The following is a 14,906-nucleotide window of genomic DNA, read 5'->3' on the forward strand; positions in this document are numbered from 1 at the left end:
CTGGAATCCTCTATGAGCAAGCACTGTAGATATTTAAAGCCACATCTATTTATATATACATTACATAGACTTCTCTTTTTTCACTGCAAAGTGTTGGACACCTCCTCGCTGAAATCTCCAGATTATTGTTTAAAAGCCCTGCAGTAGTATGTGAAGGGCTTCAGTGCAGCAGATGGGCTTGGTTCATGGGAGTGGTTGGGTCCTGTGTGTCTCTTTAAAGTATTGGGATACATTTATCTATCAGTACACATTAGTACTTTTCTGGGAAGAAGGTTCCTAACTTTCACATAGTTATCAATTGTGTTCTTAATTCCAAGGATGAGAATCTTTGCTAATAGCCCTTTTCGTTACGGCAATAGTGTATCTGTTCCATTTTCTCATTGATCCCAACTTTTAATAATTGACAAGAGGACCCAGTTTAAAGCGATATTCATTTGGTCATTTCTTAGAATCATTTCACTTACAAGAAATGAAGTGAGCCTTCTCAGTATCAGATATTTCTATTGTAAAATATGAAAGCCATTGCCGTTTTTCATAGGTTCCAATGAAGTGACAGTTGCTTGGTTTTCTTTCTGTGGTAGTACGTTTGTGAATAAGTATTTGCCCTGTGACTTTGTGTATACCCTACTTCATTCAAGAAAAAGATTGAAAATTGTTCCTAAATCCATGCACAAAACAATAAGACAATATGTAAAGTAAGTAATAAAAGTAAGTCAACAAGAATTGCAGACCAAAAAGAAAGGTGATCTGAAGCCAAGTGTTAATACATGAAACATGTGTCTCAAGCTACTTCTGCATGATACACAGTTCAGAATTGGAACCAATCTTCCTCGTAGTCAGTACAAAGGGAAAAATTAGTTGAATTAGAATGGGAAAGAACACAGGTCTGACAAACTAGTTAGAGCCAGCAGAAGCCAGCTTGAATGACCACAGGCCCATGTGGCCCAGCACAAGCCAATATGAACCAATTAGAAGCCGCCTGAGTCACACATCTTCCCTCAGATGGTGGTGTGGTTCTGCCTTCCTTTTCCTGGGAACCTGCTTTCAGCAGCATCTCCCGTGATGAGGAGGATGAGCTGTGGACTTAGAGGGGCTGGCCAGACAGAACGGATGAACAAGGGTGTCATCATCTTGTACAAAAGACAAAGGGGGAGTAGCTTCTTAACTTACATTTGAAAGTAGCTTGGCGGTGCTCCCAGTGAGTGAGTCTGATGTTCCAGAGACTCCACAGGCAGTCATCATGTGTTAATACTGGAAACTGACCTGCCTTCCCCACCGACAACACACGCTAAAAAAGGGGAAAAGAAAACCAGACAACCTGCAGTTTGAATTTAGATGTATGAGACAAAGTGACAGCCTTAACATTCGCCAAATTTAAAGAGGCAACATTGAATGGTAAGTTATATTTTAAAATATCAAACACCGAAATGTTAAACTTTCAGAAATATGAAGGTTTTAAAATGTCAAAAGTAGACATTTTTTTTAAAATCCTGCAGATCTAATTTCAAAGTGACAAAATTAAATAGAATGTCTCTCTGAAAGGTACTTTTGTTAAAATGAAACACTGTTTGAATTCAGTGGGTGATTGTTCATTGCTCTGGCGTTTATTTTACGTGCTTAGTAAAAACTCAGGAGACAACAACTCCATGTAATATGACAGAGTTGGACTGACTGGCGTTTTGCACTTCTCACTAATGGGATTGAATCCATCAAGACTTGGATAGTGGTGGTTGCTTGAACCTCTCAATACCTGAATTTTCCTTGATAAGCAACTCCATGCGGAGCTCTGGCAGGAAATGGTGGTATGTAAGGTTGGGCAAAGCAGCTTGCATCTTCTCCAGACTTGGATGTGTCTCCTGATTCCCCGGATTTAGTTGCCAAATTCTCCCCTCCCTTTTACTCCTCTTGGCTTATAGATCTGTTTACTAGCCAATCAGCTGTTTGATGTCTGAGGGAAACCTCTGCAGATGGAAAGCATTCTTTAGAATAAGCTGGCTTCTATCTGCATGTTTAGTTTAGTAGGGTTATCTTTGCAAAATCCTAGTTTTCATGTGTTTTGAAGTTCAGTATGGAAATCTTATTATTCTATTTTTAAGTCTAGTAAAATAAGTACAATTACCTTCATGTTTTCTTTGACTAATATTTAATTCAAGTCAAACAAATTCTACTTAAATAATCATACCCATTTTCAAAGGTAGTTAAACACCTTTAAATATTTTATACCACAATTATGCATTTAATATAGTATATTTTCCTTTGAAGTGCTTCCAATGACCTGATAGGGCAACTCAATATGCAAACAATCAAAGCTTTCCAAGCATTTAAAAGTACTCTTATAAATACAATAAACTTACAAAGCAAATAAGCTTTTAAAAATGTTCTAGTTATATTTAAAAATGCAATTTTCTTATTCCTTTCAGCTTAAAATGGCAAAACTAATATATAGTTTCTTAAATCACTTGTATAACATATATTGTTCATAAAATTAACTCAAAAGTACTAATTCTATAAGTTGATGTTATTTCAATTGTAGGCTTAATTCTAAACATTCTGGGTGTTAAGATGTTTATTACTGTGGCAGAAACTTCCAGTTCCTCCCCAAAGCCATCCTTCCCTTCCTGTATAATAGGCACTGGCAGACTTTTACTGTAAAAGGCCAAACAGTAAATATTTTAGGCTTTGCGAGTCACATATACTCTGTTGCATATTTGTCCTTTTAAAAAAAATTAAAAATGTAAAAAAAAAAAAATGTGACCCTCTAGCCATACAAAAAGGATCAGTGGGCTGATTTTGGTCTGTCAATTGTAATTTTTTGACCCCTGTTCTAGAATTTTAAAATCATTCGAATTTTTTTTTTAATTTTAGCTGGGCACATTTCCCAGACTCTCTTGTAGGTAGGTGGCCATATGACTAATTTCTGTCCTCTTTGCCTCCGAATGCAATGCAGACCTAATGGTGCAGCATTTTGGCTTTGTAGTTAGGAACAGCACCATGGGGATGGCAGAGCAACAAGCTATAAGGAGACTGGGCTCCAGGGCACTGCAGGACTTCATGCCTCTCTGAGAACTGAGCAGTGTTGACAACCAGCCTAGACTTCTAGGTGAGACAAGAATACATTTCTAACTTGTTCGAATTCCTGTAACCTGCAGCCAAATCTGTATAACTAATCTACTTTCTTAGGGGACAGATTTCAAACCTCAGGGGAACTCAAGTTAATGAGTCAAAAATTCATGCCCACCATATGGCTGTCAATGCTTTGATAATTGCTTTCAGCTTCTCTTTATTTTTGTGATGAAATCCTACACCTTTCACCCAGGCCTAAAGAAGTTCTAATGCTATTCCATTGAATTTTAAAATTCTCTTCATAATTTGGTAGAAAGCCCAATGACATTGTTTTTGGTGCCTTGTTTTGCGTGTCAGTTCTTTGGTTGGTTTCTCCTGAGAAGTGTGGGCTGTTTGTGGGTAAGAACAAAGGACCCTTGATTTCTTTTATGTGAATTGTATCCCCAAAGCATAAAGAACTCTGAGACTCCACTCCTAAGGCTCTGGATCAAGTCTCCCTCATTAACTTCTTTCTGAGACCCAGTTCCCATCTGGTCCTGGGACAGCCATGCATTGCTGTAGCTACATTTCTTCTTTGCCCCTGTGTTTCTGAGCCTGTTTTGATAACATGCCCTGACTTCTTGGGTTCTAGAGCTCTGGCTTTTGTTTGCCAGTCTTCTTCCAGAATGGAATATACCCCCAAATCTCTGTTTCATGATAAGGTCCCCTTAAAGATGAAGTGCTTGACACATAGTAGAGATTTAATAAAAGCAAATTAGCTTGTCGTTAATGCTTTTGAAAACTAGAATAAAGCCATAACTTTAGGTGACACTTCTTACTGGCCTTAAAATTTAAATTATACAATATAAATGTATTCTGCCAGATTAAATTGGTCTCTTTGCACATCAAAGTTGAAGTATGGGTGGAAAACATCTAAAATTTATGGAAAGTATTTTGTTATGAAGAAGCTGAGACATACTTTCCCCAAAAGCAGCATTGATATCCTGAGAGCGCTTTACTTGAGTGGCTCAATTTTTGTTTGTAGGTCCCTAATGACTGATGGACATTTAACCATTTTTGCCTGATGTATGTTTTTCAGGTGAGGTTCTTTCTGGATGAGAAGTAACCTACTGAATTTCTTGAAAAATATCTTGCATCTCAATGTTAAGAGTGTGGATTTTACGTATTTAGAGAAGCTTTCATATACTGTCTTTTACATGCAGTCTTTGGACGTTTTCTTTACTTTGATCTATGTAAATGAGAAAGGATAAAAATATATGGTTTAACCAAATTCTGGTGAGGTGACTTCTTGATTATTTGTGAAGCTGGAAATGTTTAAGTGTTTCATCTATTCTTAAAACTCTGTCTTACTATTAGGTGTATATTGAAGACTGCATTTCTCTTGGCACATTTATTTGACTTAACTTTGGGTCACATCTTTTCTAAATTTAGTTGAAAGTGGAGTTTGAAGTGTTTCTTAAGTATCTGCATCTATTTTATTTAGGAATATTGAAATTTAAGGGAATATTATAACACATTTAAATTTTCCAATGATGTCATGTTATATGAACTTAATAATTTATCAGTTTGTCATCAAGTTAGAAGTTAATTAAAAATCAAAGTTCTTTAGCAACATGAATCATTGAAGCTTTTTCTCTGAATTTTTTTTTCTTGATGACTGGTGTTGTTGAAGTAGTTCATGGCCTTTATAAATACCAACTAAACTTGCTTACAAATTGCAAGCGTAATGACATAAGATATTCTCTTGCCATTGAATAAGCATAATATTCTCCTCTTAAAATTTTCTCACTTAGCTTTATCAGAACCCAAGTTTCCAGACTATGGAGAGTTGGTACTTCTTTTGTCATAGAAACTCCATTTATACATTTTTAAAAACCCGGTATGATTTATACCCTGTTGTAGATCATCTTAACACTTACCAGTGAGTCATTGCTAAAAGCACAATATCAAATTTATTATTTGTTTGTAAGAAACCCATGTAAAGAGTGAAAAGAGACCTCAAGGCAAAGAGAAATTTTTGAAAAAAATAGAACTCTATGACACAAATGATAGAATTATTTCTCCACTTTTTAATGTTGTGTCATGGTAGATATCTCTCTTAAACTCTTGTTGTTTCCATGAACCGATAGCTGCATGTTTATATGGATGCCATTGGGCTGTATACAGCAACAAACATCTCCTATAATAAAGAGGTGATAGAATATTAATTATCCTCAAAAAGTCCTTATAAAAACAATTATATGAGAAAATGCTTAATAGGTCATGTTTTGATTAAAAAATGGATAAATATATAAATCTGTGACTTATATAATTTTGTTACATTTTATATTTTCAGCCTTCTTTTCATATAGTAATTATATAAATATAAAATATGAAACAATTGATAACTATACATAAATCAATATTTTATAGGTAAATATTTTCTCTTCTGATATATATGCGTGTATGTATGCATGTGTATATATGTGTATATTATATCAGAAGGGAAACAATGTAGCACCCTGTTGAGTTGAACAATATAAAATTGTGTTGACATTCAACCTTTTATTAATCCACTAAAATGGTCATTTTCTGGGTAGTGAGTCTGTGTGAGATTTTTCTCAAAGTAGCTATGTTTCCTTTACTTTATGATCCAAGGTTTTTGTGAGAGGCATTTATTTATAACCTTTATTATCAGGAAGAAACCTCCAAGAAAGTTGTTCAATTAAGTCTCAAAGGCAGCCTCTCCTCCTCCCTCTCACTCTGATCTTGCCATCTTTCCATCCTGGTTGTCTGCAGTAGCCTCTTTCCAGGTAACAGTGCTAATGTTCTCCCCAAACACATGCAGATTTCTTCTTTACCTCCTGCCCCTTGTGTCCAGCTGGTTGCAGACTCTCTTCTTCCATCATAACTGTCTTCTCTTTCTGTTGTTACTCCTCTAGTTAAACACAATAAAAAAGCAGCAATCATTTTAATAGTGATTACTATGTGCCAGGCATTGTTCTAAGCCTTATATATGTTATTTAATCCTCATAGTGACCTAAGAAGTAGATAATATTATTATACTTCATTTTAAGAGGGGTGAGGAAACCGGGGGACAGACAGGCCAAGTGACTTACCTAGTACATATCTACAGATCATATGCTTAAGTAGCAAGCCATACTTCTCTCTAGGTACCTTATTTTGCCTCTTGAGTGGTTTCTATCATTTCTAAAATGAGCAGCCACATTTCTGCCTCAAGGCCTAACATCATGGTTCTTCCTTTGCCTAGAATAGGGGCCACCAAACTACATCCTGTGGGCCAAACCTATCCTCCCACTACTCCCACCTGTTCCTGTAATAGTTTTATTGGAACACAGTCATTCATTTTCATATCATCTGTGGCTACTTTCTTGGTAAAACAACAGAGTTGAGTAGTTGTGACCAAGACCATATGGCTTGCAAAGCCTCAGATATTTATTATCTAGCCCTTTAAAGAAGAAGTTTGCCAACTCCTTGCCTAGAATACAGTTTCTGTGTCCAACCATTCCAGTTACTATAGCTGTGTAATCAATTACTCCAAATCTTAGTAGTACAAACAACCATTTATCATGCTCAGGGAATTTATGGGTCAGGAATTCCAAGTGGACATGGCATTTCTTCTCCATGGCATCTCTTCTCCATGGCATCTGGTACCTGGACTGAGAAGACTCAGCCAGCTCAGGACTGGAGCAGCCGGGGCTCTTCAGGCATCGCTTCACTCCCTAGCTCTGGGTGGACTCCCCACATGCTCTTTTCAGCCTAGCAGCATCCAGACTTCTAACATAGGGTCTGGGTTCCCAGTGTACATGTCCCAAGAAAGAGAGTGAAGCAGAAGCTGTTGCATCTCGTTTGACTAGCCCCAGAAATCAGGCACCAACTACTTCTGTATTCTCTTGATCAAGGCAATCACAAAGATCTTCCCAGGTTCAAGCTGAAGGAACACAGGCCATACCTATCAGTGGAAGGGTGTCAGTGTCACATTATAAGAAGAGTATGTGGAATGGAATATCTATTGGTGGAACTATCTTTGGAATATAAAACCCACCATCCATATCCACCCACCTGTCTTTAACTCTAGACATCTTCCTATCTCCCCAGACCGTAACCAGGAACTCACTGTCCTGGGCTAAAAAAATTTTCTGCCATGTTCCACCTCATCTCTGAAACTGTTGCTTATCTTCACATTCTGTTAGTAGAAAACTTCAAACTTTCAATCTAAGCCCTGAGGATTACTCCCAGCCTCAAGCTGTGTTCCTTTTGTGTGTCTTATTGTAAATGTGTTTGTTTGCTTGTTTGTTCTTCTGAGCCAGAGTCAAACCTTAAAATCTGCAAGTGGCTTTCTTTCCTCCCTGTGTCTAAGCAAGGTTTCTGCTCTGCCCTAGGTTTAAAAATCTTAATTACCACTTTCTGCAGTCTGCAGAAATTCTATGTGAAGGGGATACAGGTGGCACCTGGGTCAATGTGAAAAGTGTTTGTGAAAGGAGGGAACCAGGGTACTTGTCTTAAAGCTAGATTTATTAAAATATTTCTCACACAACTAAAAAAGTCAGTAGACATTATTTGAGAATTGCAAGCAGTGGGGTTGATGCCTTTATGTTATCCCCTGGTTCTGCCACCGTCTTTCTTGGTTTTGGACTCTCCTCTTCACCTGGTGTAATTTTTGTTGTCTTGGGGAAATAAGCTCCTTCAGGGTAGCTTGAGGATTTATCAAAGGAAAGAGAAGATTGAAAAGAAGGGAAGTAGATCATAATAAACATGATTTGTCTTCAATCCAAGCCTGCCAATAATAGTGGGTAAAAGAAAAAGAATCCTTCCTTAGAAATTTAAATGCATTCATTTCTCTAAAGAACAGTAAAAAAGCAGGAACACATTTTTGATGATTCACCACATAGGTACTTGATAAGCTTGATACTCTTAATTGGCAAACTGGATTTTCATTACAGTTCATCTCAGAAAATAATATTTTGCTTATGTCTTTCCCACTTTTGTAAAATTTTCCACCCAGGTCAGAGGTCAGTAAACCATGCCTTGCTGGCTAAATCCAGCCCTTCATCTGTTTTTGTAAATAAAGCTTTATTGGAATGCAGTCAAGCCCATTCTTTTACATGTTGTGCATGATTACTTTAGCACTACCATAAGACTGAGTAGTTGTAAGAGAGATCACATGGTCTGCAAGGGAAACATTGACTATCTGGAATTTTACAGAAAAGTTCACTGACCTAAAGTGTATGTTGCCATTTAAACTAATTTTTAGATTTTTTTCCATTTAAATGTCAGATAATACAGTGAATCACATGGTGAATTTTAGTAGGGATATATTCAACTTTACACTGAATTATGTAGCTAGTCAATATAAAGGTGTCAGGAGAAACCAAGCTACCTCTTAATTTAGGTACCTGTATGATTGGACTTGAGAAATAAACTTTCTAAAAAAGAATTTTGGTCATTAGTGTTCATTAACATCCTTATCTTTTTAATATTTCAAAAGAATTAATAAAAAAATAGATCAAGACAAAGAATTAATTTGAATCTATTAGATGAACTCTTTGGGAAGGAAAATCAAGATTAATTCCTATAATGTATACTGATAATTGATTTAAAAGATAATTTATGAAAGTTTCCAATGACTTAAAAAATGTTACAGTAGTGAATCTCCTTGGCTATAATAACAAAATATTTAGGGATTGCTGAATCTGCAGCTGTGACAATAGGGTCTCAGCACTGGGCTTGGGGTGGTAGGAGTGAGCAAATCATTTTACCTACGACCTACTGTGCAAACAGTTTAGGGAATTGTTACTCAAAGAAATGTTAGAAAATTTGGTCTGGTTTAAAGGGAATAAAGGTGCCTGAGAATTTAGTTTTGTCATTTATATCATCCATAAATCAAGATTTATAGATCTCTATGAAATTTATTTTTTCTCTACTTCTAGCATAACCCACTCTCCCCCTAAATGGGATGAGAGGAAATAACACTCTATGTTATAAAAATAGCAAAATAGTTAGAGTTGCTTTAATTAAAGCTTTCAAGGGTGATAGTCATGTACTTGTCAATAATTAAAGAAAAGTATAAGGAACCTAAAGATCAACTAGACCAGAGTTTAAACTCTACTCCAGTTTGAAAGTTCTACGGGGCACCCTTCAGGCATTGCAGTTGGAGGCTATGAAATAACTTCAGTGTATGATCGCCTCCCTATTCCAATGTAACGCTATGCTTTTTGTTTCTATGAACTGCTCCATATAATATTTGGTTTATGATGGGTTTTTTAGTAAATGTTTGAAACCATAGGTTCTAGGCACAACTTTAATTTGCAGATGAGTAAAACTGAAGCTTACCATAATTTGGAAGACCTTAATTGGGTTCATAATGAATACAGTAGAGCTATTAGGAATCTAAGTCTCCTGTGTCTCAATCAAGAGGCTTTTAAAATTGATTTGGGCTGGGCACCGGTGCTCAGGGCTTGTAATCCAACAGACTTTGGGAGGCGAAGATGGGAGGCTTCACTTGATTCAGGAGGTTCAGACGCCTGAGCAACATGATGGAATCTTATCTCTACCAAATATATAAAAATAGCTGGGGCACAGTGTGTATGAACTGTAATTCCCAGTTACTCAGGAGGCTGAGGTGGGAGGATCGCTTACTGGGAGGCCAAGCTAGAGTGAGCATGTTCACTTTAGTTTGGTGACAATACTAATACCCCTGGCCCCCCCCCCCAAAAAAAGACAAAGAAATGTATATATTAAAAAATTTAAATTATTTTAATTATGATTATATTTAATATATATTATTAATTAATTATATTAAATATAAAAAATTGATTATATAAAGATTATATTAAAATGGAATTAAAACTCTAATGCCTTATTACTGAGAGAAAGGGTAACGTTTGTATATTAATGCAATAAGAGTAGGAGTTAGTATTTTGAGGTACTTTGGACTTTGTATCACATTCTTATCTAATAGTGCTAAATTTTTAGTTTGCACATAAGATTGTCTCAGGTTTGGGAAAAACTATTAATAATGTTTTTAAGAAAGTCAGTTCCCCCCCCCAAAGTCTATCCTTTTTCTAGAATTCTGATGTGGAATATCGTGCATTTTAATCAACCATCCCAGGTGTTCCATACAATGTTTTATGTTACACACACCTTAGAAAATGCAGTCATAAAGACCTCTAGTTGTATCAGGAAGGCTAGTAGTACAGACATTATAAGATATTCCTTGGACATGCCCTCTATTGAGGCAAAATACTACAAAGTAGATTTCTTTTATATATAAGGAAGTTAGGTTAGCTATGCGCAGTAAACAAGCAACCTGTGCTGTGTGCTGTGTCCCACCGTAATCCAGCACTCTTGGAGGCCAGGTGGGTGGATCACCTTTGGTTGGAGTTTGAGACCAGCACTGACCAAACATGGCGAAACCCTGTCTCTACCCAGAATTCAATAGTAGCTGGGCATGGTGGCGACATGACCTATAATCCCAGCTACATCGAGAGGCTGAGGCAGGGAATTGTTTCGAAAACTGGGAGGCGGAGGTTGTGGTGAGCCAAGATTGGCCATTGCACTCCGGACTGGCAACAAGAGTAAAACTCCGTCTCAAAACAAAACAAAAACAAAAAAATAGGAAAAAACAAAGCAACCCCATTTTTGCATTCTACAGGACTGTTCCTATATCATACTTCTGTCATTAGAAGCATGTGGTGCAAAGTGGCTATGGAAAAGGAAAGAGAGCTATAATCATGCTTGATCACTTACTGAAATAACCAATACAGATATATTCAACCATGAGGGTACAATCTTAATGAATTTTACAACTGGGCACCACTCTTGTAATCAGCCACCCAGATCAGAAACAGATAATATAAAACACTTCTGTGCCCTCCCACTATTTACCCAATATCCATCCCCAGTAAGATAAACTACAAGCAGGATGATTTGAAGTTCTAGGTTGGAAGTGGCTTATATTCTTCCTACCACATTCCATTTGGTCAGAACACAGACATAAGTAAACCCCGATGTAACCGCAAGGGTAGTGAGATAATGTAGTTTTCTATGTCCCAGGAAATGAATGCTGTGGCATTACATATAATATTTTCTTTGTTAGATACTAAATTAGTAACACTTAGAATATGATCTCATTGGTCCAAATACATGATACTTTCTATGCTTTTTATGGTTATGGCAGATTAAATAAAAATTGCATACTGTAACTTAATCATTTTCTGTAGAAATTTATTCCAAAAACTATTGTATTTATATGTTGTTAAGAATATTATTTTATGGACTTGTAGACTGGGCAGATAAATTTAGAGCAAGATGGAAGGCAATGTGAACCTTTAGGGTACAATTCATTTCTCAAATATGCCCTGAGCGGCATATCAATGTCATGGGAATAAGCATTAATTCCATATGTTGCTGGGTTCCTGAAAGTCCACGTATGCCCTCAGATGTACCTTCCTTCAATCAAGATATTTCTTCAGTTTACTGTCTTTCTTAACTATGGCCTTTGGTTTGAGTGGTACTTGTCTTTCTAATTTTTGTGAAAACACTTAAGTTTACATAACACTTCTCTGTTGATACTCCGTTGGAAGCAAGACTATATATTATCATATGCTTCTGACTTTAGGTGTCCATCCCCCTACTTTACTCAATGCAGTGATTAAACAACAAGCACCACACCACCACCCCTTGTATACCTAGCCATTAACTAATGCTATACTGCTTAGGCAAAGTATAGAAGGAAATACAAAAATATAGAAAACTGAAATATATTGGTCTTGTCTACCACGGGTTACCATTTAGTTGTTCTCAAGATTGTAACAAGAAAATACATGCACAGAACACTTGTCAGGACTGTAACTAGATATCCATATGAATAAAGTGGTAATGGATGTGGAAGAGGTGATTTATTGTGAGCTGAATAGAGAAGGATGGTTAGAGGAAGTTGGGACTTGCTGGAACCTGAACGATGGTAGACTGTCAGATGGATCAACAGATAAGGATGTTCCAAGCACAGGTATGGAAGGGACATGTGCCAAAGCTTCTTGTTAGGAAAGAGAAACACCCAATTTGGAGGAAAAGTAGATGATAAACTGGCTTCATGAGAGGAAATAGAAATAGAGACATTAGGGTTAACTGATGTACTTCAAATTTGGTGGACTCTGAATGCTAGGGGAGGTGCCTGTCTTATTATGTAAAAAGGTTAGAAATGATATAATAGCTACACCAGGAAATGGTTAAGGAATTTGGACACATCCCACAGGATGAATATAAAGTGTCATTTAAAGTTTATGAAGATTTTATAGTGTAAAATTAGTCTCATAAGTGAAAATTAGAGAAGGACCTATTTATATGGCAACACAACAGTATGAAAAAAGTAATGCTATGAATATAAAACAATGAAATATAAATATTATTAAGCAGTGTGGTGACACAGTCTTTAATTCCAATACCTTTGGGAGGCAAGAAGAGGGATGATTTGCTTTAGCTTCGGAGTTTGAACCAGTGATGGCAACATAACAAGACTTCCATCTCTACAAAACAATAAAAAAGAAAGAAAAGAATATATAAAATAAATATGTTTTAAGATTCATAAAATTTGAAAACTGCTTTCTTTTTCCATTTTCCTTTCCAGTCCTTCATGATCAGCATAATTGCCTTTATATTAGAAGTTAAATAATAAAGTATTTTGTTTATTGTGTACAAGGAACTGCATGGACAGAAAAGCAAATACAATTCAGGCTATTTATATGCTAATGGGAAGAAAACCAGGCATCCCATGAACAGTTAAATAACAATATAGTAATTGTATTATAGCTCTCCAAAATATTTTGACATCTTTTTTGAGATATATTGTTCCATGCCATAAAGTTTACCACTTTAAGTGCTGAGTTTGATGAATTTTAGTCAATTTGTATGGCTGTACAATTGTCACGACCATCTAGTTTTAGAATAAGTTTAATCATGTCAAAAGTTCTAATGTGCTTGCTTGTAGTCAGTATCCACTCCCACACCCAGGTCCAACCAACTATTGATCTGCTTTCTGTCTTTATAATTTTGTTTTGTCTAGAAATTTCTTATAAGTGGAATAAGATAAACGTAGTCCTTTCTGTTTGGCTTCTTAGTGTATTGTTATTGATGTTCAGTTATGTTGTTTCAACTCTCAGTAGTTTATTCCTTTTATTGCTTAGTGGTATTCTGTTGTAGAGATGTACCATGTTTTGTTTATCCATTCACCAGATATTGGACATTTGGATTGTTTCCAAGGATTATGAATATTATGAATAAAGTTATGTACATGTGCATAGAAATCTTTGTGTGGGCATACATTTTATATCTCTTGGGTAAATAACTAGAAATGGAATTGCTGAATCATATAGGAATTATATGTTTAATGTTTTAAGAAACTGACAGAAATACCATTCAACCCAGCAATTCCATCAGTGGGTATATAACCAAAGGAATATAAATTGTTCTACCATAAAGACACATGTACACATATATTCATCGCAGCATTATTCACAATAGCAAAGACATGGAATCAATCTGGATGCCCATAAACAGACTGGATAAAGAAAACATGGTACATATGAACCATGGAATACCATGCAGCCATATAAATGAATGAAATCATGTCATTTGCAGCAACATGGATGCAGCTGGAGGCTGTTATCCTAAGCAAATTAATGCAGGAACAGAAAACCAAATATCTCATGTTCTTGCTTATGAGCAGGAGCTAGACATTGAGTACCCATGGACACAAATAAGGGAACAGTAGACACCGGGGCCTCCTTGAGGGTAAAGGGTGGGAAGAGAGAGAGGATTGAAAACTATCACATACTATACTCACTACATAGGTGATGAAATAATTTATACACCAAATCCCTGCAACACGCAATTTACCCATGTAACAAACCTATACATGTACCACCTGAACCTAGAATAAAAGTTGAAAGGAAAAAAGAGGAACTGGCAAACTGTTTTCCACAGTGGCTATAATATTTTACATATTCACTGGCGTGTATGAGAGTTCTAGTTTCTCCATATTCTTGAGAACACTTGTTATTATCTGTCTTGATTATAGCCATTCTAGTGGGTATTAAATGGCATTTCATTGTGGTTTAATTTGCATTTCCCGATGACTAACAATGATGAGCATCTTTTCATGTGCTTACTTAACATTCAGGTATCTTCTTTGGTTAAGTGTCTTTTGAAATCTTTTGCTGATTTCTATTTATTTGTTTTGCAGAATACTTTAAAGCATTACATAATTGTATGGTTTAGTGTCGAGTTTATCAGCCTCAGCACTATTGACATTTTGAACATTCTTGGTTGTAAAGGCTACCCTGCGTATTGTAGAATATTTAGCACTATCCCTGGCCTCTATCTAGTAGATGCCAGTAGCACAGTTCCTGTCATGACAACCAAAGATGCCTCTAGATATTTCCAGGTGTCACCTAGGGGACAAAATTGCCCCTAGTTGAGAACCAATGATGTAACAAATTGATATAGATTCGAAAGACTTTAAGAGCAAAGATGTGTAGTAAGAGTAGGATTTAACTTGGACATTTTATTTTATTTTATTTATTTTATTTTTTGAGACAAGGTCTCACTCTGTTGCCCAGGCTGGAGGGCAGTGGCGTGATAATGGCTCACTGCAGCCTCAACCTCCCCAGGCTCAGGTAATCCTCCCATCTGAGCCTCCCAAATAGCTGGGACTATAGTTGCATACCACCACGCCCAGCTAATTTTTATATTTTTTGTGGAGATGGGATTTTGCCAAGTTGCCCAGGCTGGATTACTTGGATATTTTAAATGAACAGAATTTAGAAAGGGGGAATTCACATTAT

The sequence above is a fragment of the Rhinopithecus bieti genome, unplaced genomic scaffold (genome assembly GCF_001698545.2).
Source record: "Rhinopithecus bieti isolate Rb0 unplaced genomic scaffold, ASM169854v2 scaffold_43433, whole genome shotgun sequence".
Lineage (NCBI taxonomy): Eukaryota > Metazoa > Chordata > Mammalia > Primates > Cercopithecidae > Rhinopithecus > Rhinopithecus bieti.